At 39.8% G+C, this 17,551-nt stretch overlaps 1 protein-coding gene across 1 annotated transcript in view; it reads right to left on the reverse strand.

The window, feature by feature from the left end:
• Nucleotides 1-14,641, reverse strand: part of LRRC4C (leucine rich repeat containing 4C) — a 1,603,893-nt gene extending 1,589,252 nt beyond the window's left edge. Inside the window, exons 1-2 of the mRNA XM_063711075.1 lie at nt 14,518-14,641; nt 10,039-10,143 (exon numbers count right to left, since the gene is read on the reverse strand). The gene's annotated coding sequence lies outside the window, so the exon portion shown is untranslated. The remainder of the gene's footprint in view (nt 1-10,038; nt 10,144-14,517) is intronic.
• Nucleotides 14,642-17,551: the final 2,910 nt, after the last annotated feature.

Consider the following 17,551-nt stretch of genomic DNA (forward strand, 5'->3'; position numbering starts at 1 on the left):
AGGGCAGCCTTCATAGACAACCAGAATATGCTTTTGTGAACAATGCAATTGATTATTTTAACAAGACATTTATTTCCTCTTATGGATAATAAGAAGTTCTTCAATCCTTCATTACAATACCATTTAATCATTTTGGAACTAACTCCTCTCCACATCTATTTCTACTCCATCAACTAAGCTGCCTGTATTCTCTCTACTGCATAAGTTTATGCTTGTTCCTGGATCTGGTAAATCACAACTGCTCCTCTCATACCTGCTATCTTCCCTCTGTGTGTCTTTTGACTTTTACCTATGCCCCTGAATTCTGCTATGCTCTGTTTGTCATGCACACAAAACCCTCTGAGATACAATCTAGTTGAGCAAATTTCTGCCACTTTGGACTATTCACACTGAGAGAGCTCCTTATGCCAAGCCATCTCAAAGGTCAGTGGGTGATCTTTTCAATTACATAATGGAAATATAATGCGAGCCACATATGTAATTTTTAAAACTTAGTAGCCACATTTCTTTAAAAGGGAGAAAAAACAGATATAATATTATATCTAAATTACATCTAAAACATTATCATTTCAACATGTGGCACTAACTACTTTTCCATTACTGAGTAGATACATGTGGCTGGTGGCTACCATATCAGAGAGTTCAGATTTTGACAGTTGAGATCCATGTAGAATAGTGGTGAACCTCATACTTCAAAACCCAGTTATTGAGAAGAAATACAGGATAATAATTATTATAGAAGATTCAGGAGACTACTTACACTTACTTATCATTAAATTTTAGCCATATTACTTATTAGCAGTGTAGCCTTGTAAGAAATACCTTATACTTCTGTTAATTTTCTCATATATAAAATAAGACCTAGGGCCAAATGCAGTGGCTCATGCCTGTAATCCCAGCACTTTGGGAGGCCGAGGTGGGTGGATTACCTGAGGCCAGGAGTTCAAGACTAGCCTGGCCAACATGGTGAAACCCCATCTCTACTAAAAAATACAAAAATTAGCCGGGCGTGGTGGTGGGCACCTGTAGTCCCAACTACTCAGGAGGCTGAGGAAAGAGAATCGCTTGACCTGGGGGATGGAGGTTGCAGTGAACTGAGATCACACCATCGTACTCCAGCCTGGGTGACAAGAGCGAGACTCCATCTCAAAATAATAATAATAATAAAATAAAAATAATAAAATAAAATAAGACCTATATGATATCTTTCTTATTGAGTTATGGTATCTCTCATGCTCTTGGCAGGAAGTAAATTTCACACTCAAAAAAAGTTAATAAAGTGCCTATTTACAGAAGATGTATTCAAGGTTAATGGCAGCAATAAAGAATAGTCAAGTACCCAGAGACTAAAGATAGTGACAAGTCTTCATTTACCACTGCACTGTCCATTTTGGCTTTGAAGGGGTGTTGCTACCAGAGTTGGGTTGAAAGCTTGAATGTTTGGAAAAGGGGTCACATCACAAGAATTGACTCAGCCACTGCCAGAAATTTTGGTAGTGAGGTCAGGAGGGAGCAGGATACACATAGGTAAGCTTACATGTCTGAACCCTTCTTTCATTCTCCCATCTCCTATGAGTGTTTCTCATCAATAAAACCCAACCAAATGTCGGGGCAAGGGATGAAATCTGGAGAAGTCAATCATGTGGGCAACAGAACAAGGTAGAGAATGAATGTGGGGTAGAAGGAGGCCAAATGACAATAACCAACACAGGTTATTATGACAGTTAAGTGAAAAGGAAATCTGTGTACAGCATTTAGTATAGCACCTGGCATATAGCATATACTCAATATATGTTAGCTATTATTGTTAATTAAATTACATTAAGTCTACAGTTATCTTTGGGTCAATCAGCTCTTATCATGGTGGTGAGGCTGTGAGTGGGTTAGACACTTAGAGGTTGATAGCCTCTTGACTGATATGAGCTCCAATCTCTATAATACAGCAATATTTCCTATCAGATACTACATATTCAGCCAAACCAAACCTAATGTTCTGCAAACTTCTCTAATTAAACAACTTTTCTGGAAGCAGTCCAATTTAAGGAAAATCAATTTATTGAAAGCCTATTCCATTTGCCAAAAGATCATTTGTCAATGACAATTTGCCAAATTCACCAAAGATACTGATTTCCCTAAAGGCTTACTTCTTCATTGCTTCTATTTATAATATTTATGGGAAGTTTTATTTAATGGTTTGGCAGATTCTAGGAGGACTGCAGAGAGTCAGAGCTCCACATACAGAAACCTCTGCCCTTCTGCTTCTCCTACCTCCATACTTCAGTTTTCTTTCTGTCCTTTATCTTCTTTTTCTCAGCTCCTTAGTGTCCCCCACCCTCTCTGGGTTTTCAATTCCTTGATATTCCTCTAAACTAAGAAGTTTCCCTTCTCCATTCACCTCACTGCCTCAAGACTGACCCGAAGGGATGGCATTGATGGCCTCTCTTGATTTCTGTCTTTCAGAAGAGTTAGGCCAATGGGAAATGCCAGCACGAAAATGAAAGAAAGGAGGATCAAAAGGTTGAAATATTTTTTCCAATGTAGTAGCTACGACTGGCCCCATCCACAAACGAAAAGCCATGGCTCCTGTTGGGTGACTTTCCACACAGCTTTTCATCTACACGCTCCAAAAACTTCTTCCTCTCCTTACTCTTGAAAAAATAGGGTTAGCCTTCTGCTCTTGGAATAGTCATTCTGTGGTATTGCACTATTCTGAGTGGTTTTCCTATATTCTATTGACAACATTAAAATAATATCCTTTTACACACCTTTTGAATTATCTTAATTTGAAAACTGCTACCTTTTTTTCTCTCTACTTCACTCTGCCCCTCAGTGTCCCAAGGCCTCTGGCTTCTCTGCTCTGTATTTTTCACCCTTTTTAAAGAGCAGTGACTGAGAGATGCCTGTGAGCTTAGCTTCCTCTCTCTGTTCCAGTTTCCTTTTTTTTTGCAAGAGAAGAAAATGGGGTGGAAAGAAAGGCTGAGGGGTACAAAGGAAGAGACTACATGTAGAGAGATAAAGATAGGGGAGGGACAGAAGAAAGAATAAAGGGCAAATAAATAAAGAGATGGTCAGACTGAGAGGTACAGAGGAATCATGAGAAAAGCAGGAGAGCCTGAGAGCCTTGCACCCGTGGAATTCTAATAGTCACAGTAATCATGCATCCATCCACTGTGAATGACTAGAAACTCAAAACTTAGCTTTAATAATTGGGTGAAAATCACGTGTCAAGTTGATTTTTGACCAGCTGGTAAACTGTACTTCTCATATTTGCTTATTTTTTTTTCTTGCTTTTCCTTTTGAAAATACTGCTCATTAAAATCCAAAGATTTGGCTTATGTTTTTCCACTGTTTTGAAACCGTCCATGACTTTCCCAACAAGAGGTATATTATTCTGATGTGGAACTTTCCAGAGTATGTATCTTAGTGCTGTGAAAGCAAAAATTTCACTGGAAAAAATTAAACAGGAAGAAAGAATATAATTGAAAACCAGTACAATAGAGGGGGGAAACCTGAATGTAGTCTGAACTCTGCTCAAAGAAAGGGCAGGTGAGTTTTTAAGATCTGAGATGTTGTTCGGTGAAGGGGTCCTTAAATCACAGGTAACCCATGTTTGTTAATTGGCCTTACCCAAAGAAAAAGTAAACTTTCTTCTGTCTTCATGACAGGAGGTAATTTTACAATTTGGAGCAAAGTACCCACCTAAGTTAAGCTCCTACCTTCCCACAGACACTGGGAGATTGGGGTTGCATTTTCCTTAATGATTACATTTCAAAAGGTGGCTCCCAGGTCCTTGAGAAAGATAATTTTGGTTTGTAAAACTAGCAAAAACACTTTTTTTTTTGAGACAGAGTCTCACTCTGTCACCAGGCTGGAGTACAGTGGCGTGGTCTCAGCTCACTGCAACCTCTGTCTCCTGGGCTCAAGCAATTCTCCTGCCTCAGCCTCCAGAGTAGCTGGGACTAAAAGCATGCGCCACCAAGCCCAGCTAATTTTTGTATTTTTAGAGACGGGTTTTCACCATGTTGGCCAGGATGGTCTCCATCTCTTGACCTCGTGATCCACCCGCCTTGACCTCCCAAAGTGCTGGGATTACAGGCGTGAGCCACTGCACCTGGCCGCAAAAACACTTTTTAAAGATTTACATCATAAAGGGGCAGAAAATGAATTTAGAGTTACAAGTCTTCTAAAGTAAATGCTCTAATAAAAGGGAGAGAAGAGATCTCGGTGTTTAGGCCATCTGGATTCTGCAAGGACCAGAATGAGGGCAAGTTCAGAGACCTAGAGGGAAAAAGAAGTCTGGCTAAAGTTTAGTCAAGCTGAGAGAAATGATGAAGACTTCTTGGTCTGTGCCCTATCTCCTTTAAAGACATGTACCTGTCTGTCATATTTCTTGTATTGCATTGTGAGCTTCATGAGTGCCTGGAATGTGCCTTGCCTCTGTTTGTACCTCTTGAATGGAGTGATGCAATTAAAAGTGAGCCATAGAACGTGAATTAAATCAAAGTTAAGTACTAGACAGTGCTAACTGCGTGTGTGTGTTTGTGTGTGTGTTTAGGTTTATGTGTGAATTCATTCAATTACTGTCCCTTTCAAGGGTGCTCATTTGCCCTCCATAGCAGGCAGTATTACAGATGGAATTCTAACAATCCTTGGAAGATCTCACTCTAATCTTCTGACTCCAAGATGTGCTGACAAGCCACATTAATTCCCCACTTTGCAGACACTTCTATGGAAGTAGATGCCATTTGCTCACAGAAAGGGTCTGTTAAAAGAGGCAGTAAAGCAAGGCATTCTGCAAGGAAATACCAAGAGCATATTTCGGTTAGGAGACAGACCTTCCAGAGTCTTTTCCAGTGTCAGCTGTAGAAATAAAGACTGATGCAGAGAAAGGTGTGGCAGAATGGGGACAGCTTGCTGAGCCTACAAAGAGATCTCTTTGAAACTGCTCCATTGCTGTGACCAATTACTTATCTAAAGGAATACTGGGCAAATAGCTCCTGTATTGCTTATTCCCTCAAATTTATACCCCAAGGATATCAAGTGTAAATTATTTGTCCCTAAAATAATAAAGCCAGGATTGGCAGAGCCTTTGAAACCTCTACATCACAAATTCAGGAACAAACAAAAAATGAACTAAACTCCAAAATAAAGTTCAAGGAGTCTTAAGTCCTCCTAAGACTGAAAGTGCTTCTGCTCCAGCTGTGATTATTAAAGTCTTTGCTTACTATAAATAAGAAAACAGCAAGCGCGCAACAGAAAGTCAATCACTCTAGAGGGTCTTGCAAATATGTTGGTCATTTGAAAGGATAAATAACCTCCAACAGCAACCGAGATTCAATGCATAGGTAATCTCATTTGAAGCAGTCTCATCTCCAAAATGATAATATATTGAGTTGCTTTGCTTGGAAATACAGCCAAGAAGCACTTGCTCAACATTTTATTCATATAGTACACATAGCCAAGCTTTTCACTAATCCCTCTGGAACTTTTTGTTTAGAGTGAATGCAAATGCAGGAGACCCTTGCTTCCAACAAGACAATCAAATAACATTTTCAAGAGAAACAAACGCTAACCTTTCTTTCTATTTGATTTCATCCTTTCTCTTCTTTTCTTTGAAATGATCCATTTGGTGAAAGTATGTTTTTATTTATTGTATTTCCAGAATAAATCAAGTGATATAAATTATGTATGGGCTGAAGTGTGTCCCCTAAGAAGCTGTGTTGAAATCCTAAGCTCCGTACCTGTGAATGTGACCTTATTTGGACACAGGTTCTTTGCTGATGTAATCTGGCTAAAATTAGATCATATTTAATTAGGGCTGATCCTAATCTAATGTGACTGGTGTCCCTATAAGAAGAGAAAACAGATACACAGGGAAAGAAACACCATGTGAAGACCCAAACAGACACAGACAGAGAGAAGATGTGAAGATAGAGGCAGAGATTGAAGTTGTGCTGCCACAAATCAAGGAACTCCTGGGGCTACTGGAAGCTGGAAGAGGCAGGAAAAAATCCTTCCCTGGAGGCTTCAGAGGGAGCATGGCCTTGACACACCTATATTTTGGAAATCTAACCTTTCGAACCGTGAGATGATAATTTACGTGATTTTAAGCCACCCCGTTTGGCGTACTTTGTTATGGCAGTCCCAGTGAACTAATATAAATGGTTAGTTGCCTTTCAGAAAAAGAAGCCAGAAAATACCACAATATTTCCCACTCTGAATATAAATTACTGCTTTTCAGGACCTAAAATTTTCTCCTGGCCTTTGTCAGTGGGCACTACCTGATGAAAAGAAGGAATCTGACTAATCTCTGTTCAAATTCCAGCTCTTCTCCTTTTTGGCTGAATTATCTCAGGCTAGCAATTTAACCTCTATAACCTTGACTCCTCTCAGTAAAAATTGACATAATAATAGCTATGGCACAGTGTGGATTTGTTTGTTTGTTTTAGGATTAAAGGAGATAGCATACATAAAACACCTGATGTATTAAACTTTCCATTAATCTAGGCCCTTTCCTTTTCTCCTTTTTCTTCCTGGGCACATACCTTCGCCCAAAGGAGCCATCAACTAATCCCTCCTGAGGTTCATCTGATAATAGCTCCACATTTTATATATCCCGGAGACAACTGTAATTTAACAGACAACACTTACAGGCAAAAAAAGCCCTTGAGGCCAAAGCAATGAATTCTAATAGAAAACTTCAGGGTTTTTGGTAGGCAGTGAGTCGTTATTTTTTGAGCTGGAGAACTTTGCAGAAGGTATTCAGAACACACCTAAGAAGCCTCAGTCTTACTTGTATGACTATCCCTGCTACGTAATCATTTCTGTTAAGAAAGTTCATTATTTTGGGTGTCTAATTTGTTGCTTTTTTAATGTATTCATTAATAATGAATTATTTATTCAATCCCTCATTCAATTTATTAAGTACACATTCCATATAACACATTAAGGAAGTTATAAAAGTCAACCTAGCAAAGCTACTGCTTGGTTCCAAGGAGCTTGTATTCTAGTAGGGGAGAGGAGACATTCATGTAAATAAATGAATCGTGTAATTTAGGAAGTTCTGATACCCAAAATTGAGATTTTTTTTTTTGAGGAGATTTTCCTAAATCATCATTTAATCTCAATCTTTTCCTATCTCTCTTTACTTTTTTTCCTCTCTTCTCCTCTGCCCTCTCTCTCATCTTTTTCCCCTTTGCTTCTCTTTTTACAGTTCCTCCCTCCAGTTCTTCATTTGTTACATGTTTATGAGAGTAAGAGCTGATGTGCCTGTAATAAAGCCTTTTTTTTTTTTTTTTTTTTTTGAGATGGTGTCTCGCTGTGTTCCCCAGGCTGGAGTACAGTGGCACAATCTTGGCTCACTGCAACCTCCACTTCCCGGTTCAAGCGATTCTCTTGCCTCAGCCTCCCTAGTAGCTGGGACTACAGGCGTATGCCACCACACCCGGCTAATTCTTTTTTGTATTTTTAGTAGAGACGGGCTTTCACCATGTTAGCTAGGATGGTCTTGACCTCCTGACCTCGTGATCCACCTGCCTCGGCCTCCCAAAGTGCTGGGATTATAGGCATGAGCCACCGATTTTTATGTGTGTGTATAAATATGTGTGCGTATAAATATGTGTGCTCCTCAGCTGGAAATATTTTGGGGGTGACTACAGAACAGTGATTTTTCTCTAACAACTACTGTGTTCTCTCCTGTTTTTTTTTTTTTTGGAAGTAGTGTAGCTGTGGTATTGGGTCTAGCCAAAGACTTCTGAAACAATGGCCCAGAAAGAGGCTTATTTTCAGTTTCCAACAAGATCAATATCAAACATCCTGGGCTAGATGAATAATGATTTATAGAATTATATTTAAATTATGTACAGACATTTAATTAATAAGCCCATTATATGGTTTTTCTTGCAGTATTTCCCAGTCTGATATTTATCTTTATGCCACATTTTTTAAACCAAAACTTTAAAATCCAGCATCTATTATTTAGCTGTGATAATCTGTAATTGAGACCTGCTTTCTGTCATGTGAGTCTAAAATATTTATACTATTACCTTGTCTATGTCTACTCATTGAACATTATCCTTAGTATTTTTTCTACATTAAGAAACATTTATTTATTCATTCTACACTTACATCTCTTGTTAGGAAACATATGAAGAGTTTTCTTCCATTCTCTATTTCTTCTAGCTCATGAAGCATACTTTTGACAAATTGATCCTTTTTAAAGAGTTTTTTGTGTGTTTTTTAGACGATTGCTGGATTTAGAACCAATAGGCCTGAGTTTATACTTTGCCCCTATTCTTAAATACTTGTTTGATCCTTCATCAGTTAAAAAAAAAAAAACTTATAATAAGTGATATGTATTGAGCATTTATGTACTAGATACAGTGATAAAACTCAAGAAGAATTAAATCACTAATTCCTAACGCAATGAGAAATATATTTTTTGATTTCTAATGTGGACTCTCAAAGGCCTTGTAAGAAATAATAGCTTTGAAAGTCAATGGAATTGATTTTCATGAGGCAGGTAGTTCTGAAAAAGAGAAGTCTATTGAAAAACAGAAAAGAAAGCCTATAAGAAATAAGATATAGAGTATATGCCTTCACAATAAGTGAAAAAAGAAAATAAACAATTATATCCTAAGTGACTGAAATGAGAATCAATTAGTCTGGAAAGAGATAGGAGACTGAAATACCAATGGGCATGATCTTGGATACCTAGGACATGAGAGTAGATCTCGGGGTTTAAGGGGACTGCACAAATATATATATGCACACACACATACATACATATATATACACACACATACACACACATACATATATACACATATATACACATACATACACACATACATATATACACACATATATACACATACATATATACACACATACATGAATATATACACATATACACATACAGATATACGCACATACAGATATACACATACATATATACACATATATACACAAACATACATATATACACACATGCACATATACACATATACACACATATATAAACATATATACATACTTATATACATAGTATATACACATATATAATACATATAATAAAATACACATATATCTGGTTAGTGCAAAAGTAATTGTGGTTTTTGCCATTAAAAGCAACCTATAAGCCCTTGCTTCAAGATATCCCAGCTTTCCGGAGCAAACGGGCATATATTTTCCATGTATTGATTTATGTCTTTGTCTGTTACTTCTGCTTCCCTGAAAGGTATGAAACCAAACTGTAATCTAACCACCTCAGGTGCATTTCCTTAGGACTCTTGGAGACTTTGTCTTTTCTGGCTATGGTGACTCATATGGGCTCAGAATAAATCCTTTAAAATATCTAATTGTGTTTTGTTTTTCCATTAACATTGCCATGGTCAGAAATTTGCATGGTTGTTAACCAATGGTTATAATTTTAGCCACACATGTGCCGTACTAGCTTTTTAGCATGCGGCTGTCTTCATTCTATAGCTGCCTGCAAGACATCCATGAGTTTTTCAGTACAAGTGACACCCATTCTTGCTCTAAGTCTCTGGTGATTCCCTTCCAAACTGATCCATAGAAACATGCCCCATTTAACAGTACAGAACACTTATTAACACCTCCAAGTAGTCTGGGTGCAGTGGCTCATGCCTATAATTCCAGCATTTTGGGAGGCTGAGGCATGAGGAATACTTGAGTCCAGGAGTTTAAGACCAGCCTGGGCAACACAGCAAACAGAGCAAGGCCCTGTCTCAAAAAAAAAAAAGTTTTTTTAATTGGCAGGGTATAGTGGCACACACCTGTAGTCCTAGCTGCTCAGAAGGCTGAGGTGGGAAGATGACTTGATCCCAGGAGTTTGAGGCTGCAGTGAGCCATGATTGTGCCAGTGCACTCTAGCCTGAGTGACAGAGACCCCATCATTAAAAAATAAAAATAAAAAAATAAAAAATCTCCAAATATACCTGAAACAGTCAAGATGCCACAGAAGAGAAGACTTTAAAATCTGTAACTGAAACAGACTAAGCCTAAGTGAAAACTTACCACTGAAAACCAACCCTTGGTTTACATAGGGACGTCACCTGGAACTTGTCAACTTCTAGATGATCTGGGTGTAGTTTCAGATGTCTTGTGAGTACAGTAGCATACCTAGAATAAAGAATAAATGGGTCAGACACGGTGGCTCATACCTGTAATCCCAGAATGTTGGGAGGCTGAGGTGGGTAGATCACGAGGTCAGGAGTTCAAGACCATCCTGGCCAAGATGGTGAAACCCTGTCTCTTCTAAAAATACAAAAATTAGCCGGGCATGGTGGCAGGCGCCTGTAATCCCAGCTACTGGGAAGGCTGAGGCAGAGAATTGCTTAAACAGGAGGCGGAGGTTGCAGTGAGCCAAGATTGTACCACTGTACCCCATCCTGGGCGACAGAGTGAGACTCTGTCTCAAAATAAAAAATAAAAAATAAATAAGTACATAAATTATAAATAAATCTGCCACACTCTTCATCTTTCAAGATGGGTACTATAGTGCCAAAAATGGTGCTTTGGAATAGAGATTATCCATCCAAAGCAGCTTAGTGATAAACATAAGAATTAATGCTGAGTAACGTAATTTTCTTGATGGCCTCTAAATTCATTGAGGGTGTATTAGAGAGGTTCTCCTATCCCGTTTTGAAGAGGGAATAATATCAATGGGGATTTTATTTTCCAAAGATGACTGCAACAATATATTTCCTCCTACATCTAACATGGTCTGCACGGTGTGATTTTGCAGTGCTGTCTCAATCACCCCCTAGGGTTAATCTGGGATTTCTACCTACTGGTTATGGAGATGTCTGAACATACAACACATAACACTGGACACATGAAATCAATAGCAATTTATTAGACACGTGAACTCACAGCCTGGGGAAGGAGGATACCACATGCCATGCGCTGCCAAATGGGGGTTGCCCTTGGGAACAGAGTGAAAAATGAGGGGCTTTGAAAGGCAGTCTTTGTAGTACCAAGAAGATGATGTGATCTCAGTTCCTTCAGGAGGATGTGATTGGCTTGTTTAAATAATTCTGCAGGCTAGTGGGCAACTGAAACACTTTGCTCAGCAGAAACTGCCTAGTCTTCTTGATAAGGAGGGTTGTTTGGTTTGAAGACCTTATGTGTGGAAGCAGAGTACTGAGAGAAACTTGTAATTACTCTATTCAAGGATTTCTGAATTTCACCAGATACCAAGACATTTCAGAAGACAAAGGTTATTTTTTTCTACACTATTTCTGACATCAGATGTATACTGCTTTTTTTCCAACACTGACCAATTCTCCGACACCAGGAGAGTGTCCTATAATTCAATTTAATTTTGATACTCTCTACCTAGAGTTATCATCAGATCCCACAAATTAAGGGCTCAGTCTCGCAAGACTCCTGTAATTTCAGATTCCAATTACAAGTTCACATCTTCCCTATTTCTGACCAACTGGCATTAAATTGGGGGTTCCAACAACCCTCCCTCAGGTTCAATAATTTACTACAATTGCTCATAGAACTCAGGGAAACACTTTACTCATGTCTACCAGTTTATCAGAAAGAATACAATAAAAAATACACATAAATAGCCAGATGAAGTGATACATAGGGCAAGGTCTGGAGGTGTCCTGAGCCCAGGAGCCTCTCTGTTGAGTTAGGGTATGAGTGACTCTCCTCTCTCCCCCTCACATGAATGTATTCACCAGCCTGGAAGCTCATCAAGGCTCATTGTTTACACATTTCTTTATAGAGCTTAATCTTCAACTCCTCCCCCTACATTCTTCTCTAAAGTTATGTAGGTGGAACTTAATGTTCCAACGCTTTGATTTCTTGGTGTTTCTGGTGACCACCCCCATACTGATGCTATCTGGGGACCCCATTTAAGGCAATTCACTAGCATAAAATAAAGTGTCATTAAGTAGGCCACCATATGAATAACAAAAGACATTCCTATCATTCAGGAAATTTCTAGAGTTTTAAGAACTCTGTACCACGAACCAGCAACAAAGACCAAATATATTTATTATGCTACAGTTCCACATCAGCTTGGGCCTTAATTTTAAGCCTTACCTCACACATGCATCCAAAATCAGGTGATGTGTAATTCCCTCTCCTTGTGACCAAAAGAATGTGGTAAAAGTGATGCCGTGTTTTTTCTAAGAAGACAGGTTATAATGCTTCTTAGAATGCAGCTTCTCTGGACTATCTCATAACCCATCTGTGAAGCAGGGAGAAGTCCAAGCTTCCTCTTGAAGAGGATCACATCAAGGTAGCCAATTGATAGTTTCTGGATTTTCTCCTTGTAAGAACCATCTACTCAAATGGAAGAAAAAGGGGAGGAAATGGGAGAAAAAAACCCTTAAAACTAAGCATATAAACAAAGGAGACTCTTTTAAGTCAGAAGAGATGGCATTATCTTTTAATTGACAACTTTAAATTCTTGACATTATCTGAGGAGAGAACTCTAATTAGAAGAGAGCAGCAGCAAGAGAACATAAGGAGATTTACTTTTATTGAACATCTGATTTATGCTGATGAAAATATACTTGCTGCACATACTCCCTCAGTCTCATTTATCTCCTAATATTCACCTCATCCTTTAATTTATTCATTTATTTAACAAAGAGTTAACACATGCTTATCTTGTAGCTGCAACATAGTAACCTGGAGATTGTCAGTGGGGCCTGGGACAAAGGGACCAGAGGTAGGAAACCCTTAAGGAGTTCACAGTTGACACTGCCAAAAAGACATGAGTACAATGTCTTGTCCTAAGTTCTCTTAGGTATATGGTATCAATGGAAAGAGTCAAACTCTGCAAAATATTTGAAGAGATTTAGGCTGGGCGCGGTGGCTGACACCTGTAATCTCAGCATTTTGGGAGGCCGAGGTGGAAGGATCACGAGGTCAAGAGATCGAGACCATCCTGGCCAACATAGTGAAACCCTGTCTCTACTAAAAATACAAAAATTAGCTGGGTTTGGTGGCGCAGATCTGTAGTCCCAGCTACTCGGGAGGCTGAGGTAGGAGGATCACTTAAACCCGGGAGGTGGAGCTTGCAGTGAGCTGAGATTGCACCACTGCCTGGGCGACAGAACGAGACTCAGTCTCCATAAAAAGAAAAAAGAAGAGATTTATTATGAGCCAAATATGAGTGACCAGCCTTTAAAAGATTCCTAGAATACATGCCCAAGGTGGTCAGACTACAGCTTGGTTTTATAAATTTTAGGGAGACAGAAGACATCAATCAATACATGTAAAATGTAAAATGTACACCAGTTCAGTCTGGAAAGGAAGGACAACTCTGAGTAAGGGGTGTTTCCAGGTCACGGAGAGATTCAAAGATTTTGACTGGCAATTGGTTGAAAGAGGTAAGTTATTGTCTAAAGACATAGAATCAATAGAGGGGAATGTTTGGGTTAAGATAAGGAGTTGCAGAGACCAAGATTCCCATTATGCAGAGGAAGCCTCCAGGTAGCAGGCTTCAGAGAAAATAGATTGTCAATGTTTCGTATCAGAGTTGACTCTCCTGGATCAGGGAAAAGAAAGCAATGAACTAATGGGGATTCTCTATAGAATGTAGATTTTTCTCACAAGAGACAGCTTTGCCAGGCTATTTCAATATACGTAAGAAAAATATAATTTGGGGTAAAATACTTCAATTTCTTTCAGGGCCTGCTATCTGGCATTTGATGCTATGCTAGAGTCAGGCTAGAAGTTGGTGTCTTATTGCTTCAAAGAGTCTACTTTATCAGTCTTCACATCTATTTCAGTGTTAATGCTGGTCATCTGTGCCTGAATTCCAAAAGACAGTAGAGTATAATGAGGCATGTCCGACTCCCCTTTTCCATCATAGCCTTGTTACTGGTGATAGGTATCTGAGTTACCCCGAGTTACCAGTGGTGAATCTGCATGGGTCCACAGCAACTTCTTGCCTCCTCAGAAGAAAGACTTTGATGGAGGGGCATAAAGCAGAAAATGAGACCGAGGCAAGTTTCAGAGCAGGAGTGGAAGTTTATTTAAAAAGGATTTAAGGCCGGGCACAGTGGCTCACGCCTGTAATCCCAGCACTTTGGGAGGCCGAGGTGGATGGATCACCTGAGGTCTGGAGTTTGAGACCAGCCTGACCAACATGGAGAAACCCCATCTCTATTGAAAATACAAAATTAGCCGGGCATGGTGGCACATACTTGTAATCCCAGCTACTCAGGAGGCTGAAGCAGGAAAATTGCTTGAACCCGGGAGGCGGAGGTTGTGGTGAGCCGAGATTGCGCCATTGCACTCTAGCCTGGGCAACAAAAGCCAAACTCCATCTCAAAAAAAAAAAAAAAAAAAAAAAAGGCTTTAGAACAGGAAAGAAAGGAAAGCTTACTTGGAAGACATCCAAGAGGGCGCCTGAAGGGCAAAGAGAACGTTTAACCTTGATCCCAGAGCTTGATAGGTTTGCCTCTTTCCCATGATTCTACCCCTAGGGTGGGTTTCCTGCATGCCCAGTACCCTTCTTACCCTTGGGAACTGATCACTGCACACTGTATTTAGAAAGTTGCGCTTATGCCCATCCGAGGCTTTCTTCTCTTTCTCCAGCGGACTGTACCCGGAAGGTCATATTTCACCATTTTGTCTCTTAGTGCGCATGCCCAGGAAGCTTTTTCTCCCAGGCATCTGCTTTCAATTAACACTTTAATGTTAATAGCTGTGGATCATCAGGAAATGGCCTCTGCCCGGCCCTGGGTGGGCTGCCAAATTTTCATTTTTAGAGAGGCAGTCTGATAATTGTCAAACCATCACCTGACATTTCTCGCAGGTGGAGAAAGAGCCCTCTCCTGCCCCGCTCATCCCTATCTAACTACCTGTAACAGCCTGAACTAGTTTTCAGGTTGTGAAAGGAAAATACATCTTGGGACCCCCAAATCACTAAGCCAAAGGGTAAAGTCAAGCTGGGAACTGCAACAGGCAAACCTGCCTTTCATTTTATTCCTAAATAAAAGAGCTACAAAGATTTTTTAAAGCCACATGCTTCCCTCAAAATTTTCCCACAAGGAAATTCCTTATGGACAAAGGACAGACAGACCTCAAAGTCATCCCTCTTCCCACCTGAGACAGATATCTGATTGCTTCTTTTGCCCTATTGTTATACTAAACCAGACCAAGGCATAAATGACTATTCCTTTACCTTTCACTCAAATGTAAATTGTGTATTTAGTTAAAGGCTAACCAGAGACTCAAAAATAAAAAATGCAAGTTTGTCTCTTATCTACCTATGGCTTGAAAGCCCCCTCCCTAACTTGAACTTGTCCTGCTGTCTCAAACCAAACCAAGGTATATCATTCACTTATTGATTGATGTCTCATGTCTCCCTAAAATGTATAAAATCAAGCTGCACCCCAACCACCTTTGGCATCAGGACGTCCTGAGACTGTCTCTGGTGCATCCTTAAACTTGGCAAGATAAACCTTATAAATTGATTGAGTTTCAGATACTTTTAGGTTCACACGGTTAACTTTGGAATGCCGTTGGTTGAAAGGAGGGGTCTATTCAGACGACTGTTGGGGGGAGAGCTTAGAAACTTAAAGTATAATAAATAAAATAAAATAAATAAAATAATAAAAAATAAAAAAATAAAAAAAATAAAGTTTAACTATTGAATACCCCCCCCCCAAAAAAAAGAAATGTTATTTTTGATTTACAGTGGCATGGTGGTAGAACCAGAGAGAGGTCCTGAAGCCAGTATTGGAGAGCAAGAAAAGGGAAACATAAGCATTAAAGCAGTTTATTTTTTTCTTCCCAATACTACCATTAATAAACTAGAAAGCACTACATAAATGTAAAGTGAAATAGCATTATTAAGGGATCATTCCCCTATTCCTTCATGAATCACCGCTACCTACGTACTGTCAACTGAAGAATGATGAGGTTCACGAATTTGGAAAAAAGAGCTTTATTTTTCTTTCTTTCTTTATTTTTTCGAGACAAAGTCTCACTCTGTCACCCAGGCTGCAGTGCAGTGGCACGATCTCGGCTCACTACAACCTCCACCTCCCAGGTTTAAGCGATTCTCCTGCCTCAGCCTCCTGAGTAGCTGGGATTACAGGTGCACACCACCACCCCTGGCTAATTTTTGTATTTTTAGTAGTAACGGGGTTTCACCATATTGGTCAGGCTGGTCTCGAACTCCTGACCTTGTGATCCACCCGACTCGGCCTCCCAAAGTGCTGGGATTACAGGTGTGAACCACCCACCGCACTTCGCAGAGGGCTTTATTTTTCATAAAGGATTTCAGCCTGCATATTGGCCATTCTGACAAGCCTTATCCCCCCGTGATAGTTAATACTGAGTGTCAACTTGATTAGATTGAAGTATGCAAGGTATTATTCCTGTGTGTTTCTGTAAGGGTGTTACCAAAATAGATTAACATTTGAGTCAGGTGTAGTTAGAGAGGCAGACCCACCTTCAATCTGGATGAGTACCATCTAATCAGCTGTCAGCATGGCCAGACTAAGCAGGCATAAGAAGGTAGACGTAAGGTAGAAGACTGGCTAAGTCTTCTGACCTCCAACTTTCTCTTGTGCTGGATGCTTCCTGCCTTCAAACAAAGGACTCCAAATTCTTCAGTCTTTGGACTTTTGGACTTACACCAGTGGTTTGCCAGGGGCTCTTGGGCCTTCAGCCACAGATTGAAGGCTGCATTGTCAGCATCCCTACTTTTGAGGTTTTGGGACTCTGTCCTCCTTGCTCCTCAGCTTGCAGAAGGTCTATTGTGGGACTTCACCTTGTGATGGTGTGAGTCAATTCCCTGTAATAAACTCCCTTTCATATACACATCTATCCTATTAGTCCTGTTCCTCTAGAGAACCCTGACAAATACAGCCCCCTCACTGGACTCCTGTACAAAATCTGTGGTAGCACCAGCATTATCTGAGGATAAAGGTTTGGGCCCTCGGACATCAAAAGGTGAAACAGAGGACAGGAAAACCCTTACTGTGCATTCTCCAAAGACTGGCCAGGAGAAGTGGGTAGTCCCTGGTCTCTTATCAACCGTAAAATAGGGGAAGCATCAGGCTGTTGGTTAATATCAGGTGAAGTCTTTTGAAAGGGCTGGTTTCTGGTAAGCCCTTAGGGAAGAAAGCCTAGTGGTAATGAGTGAGAAGGGTATAGGGAACTCCTGTTTAGTCATGGCTGAAAACTCAGCTTTCAAGGTTACTCTATGGTCCCCTTGGCCAAGAGATTATCTTTTCAGTCAGTTGGGGGGCTTAGAATTTTCTTTTTGGCTTATAGTGTTAAAGTCTAAACTTCCCAGATTGCCTTTACTTTACCTCTTTACCTGTTCATCTCTCATTATGCCTGAAGCAGAACTGACTTTTATACAGTCAGAAAAAAAGTACCGTGTCAACCTTTCAATCTATCAAGCTCAACGTCACCCTTCCACTCTATCAAGATGTGTTTCCTCACCCTCATATTCAAGAAACAAGTTTTGCATTTGAAAGAGCACATAGCTAGGGAAAAAGAGGTTGGTATTTTTTAGAGTTTGCTTTCCCATGCA

Source organism: Gorilla gorilla, chromosome 9 (genome assembly GCF_029281585.2).
Source record: "Gorilla gorilla gorilla isolate KB3781 chromosome 9, NHGRI_mGorGor1-v2.1_pri, whole genome shotgun sequence".
In the NCBI taxonomy this organism is placed as follows: Eukaryota; Metazoa; Chordata; class Mammalia; order Primates; family Hominidae; genus Gorilla; species Gorilla gorilla.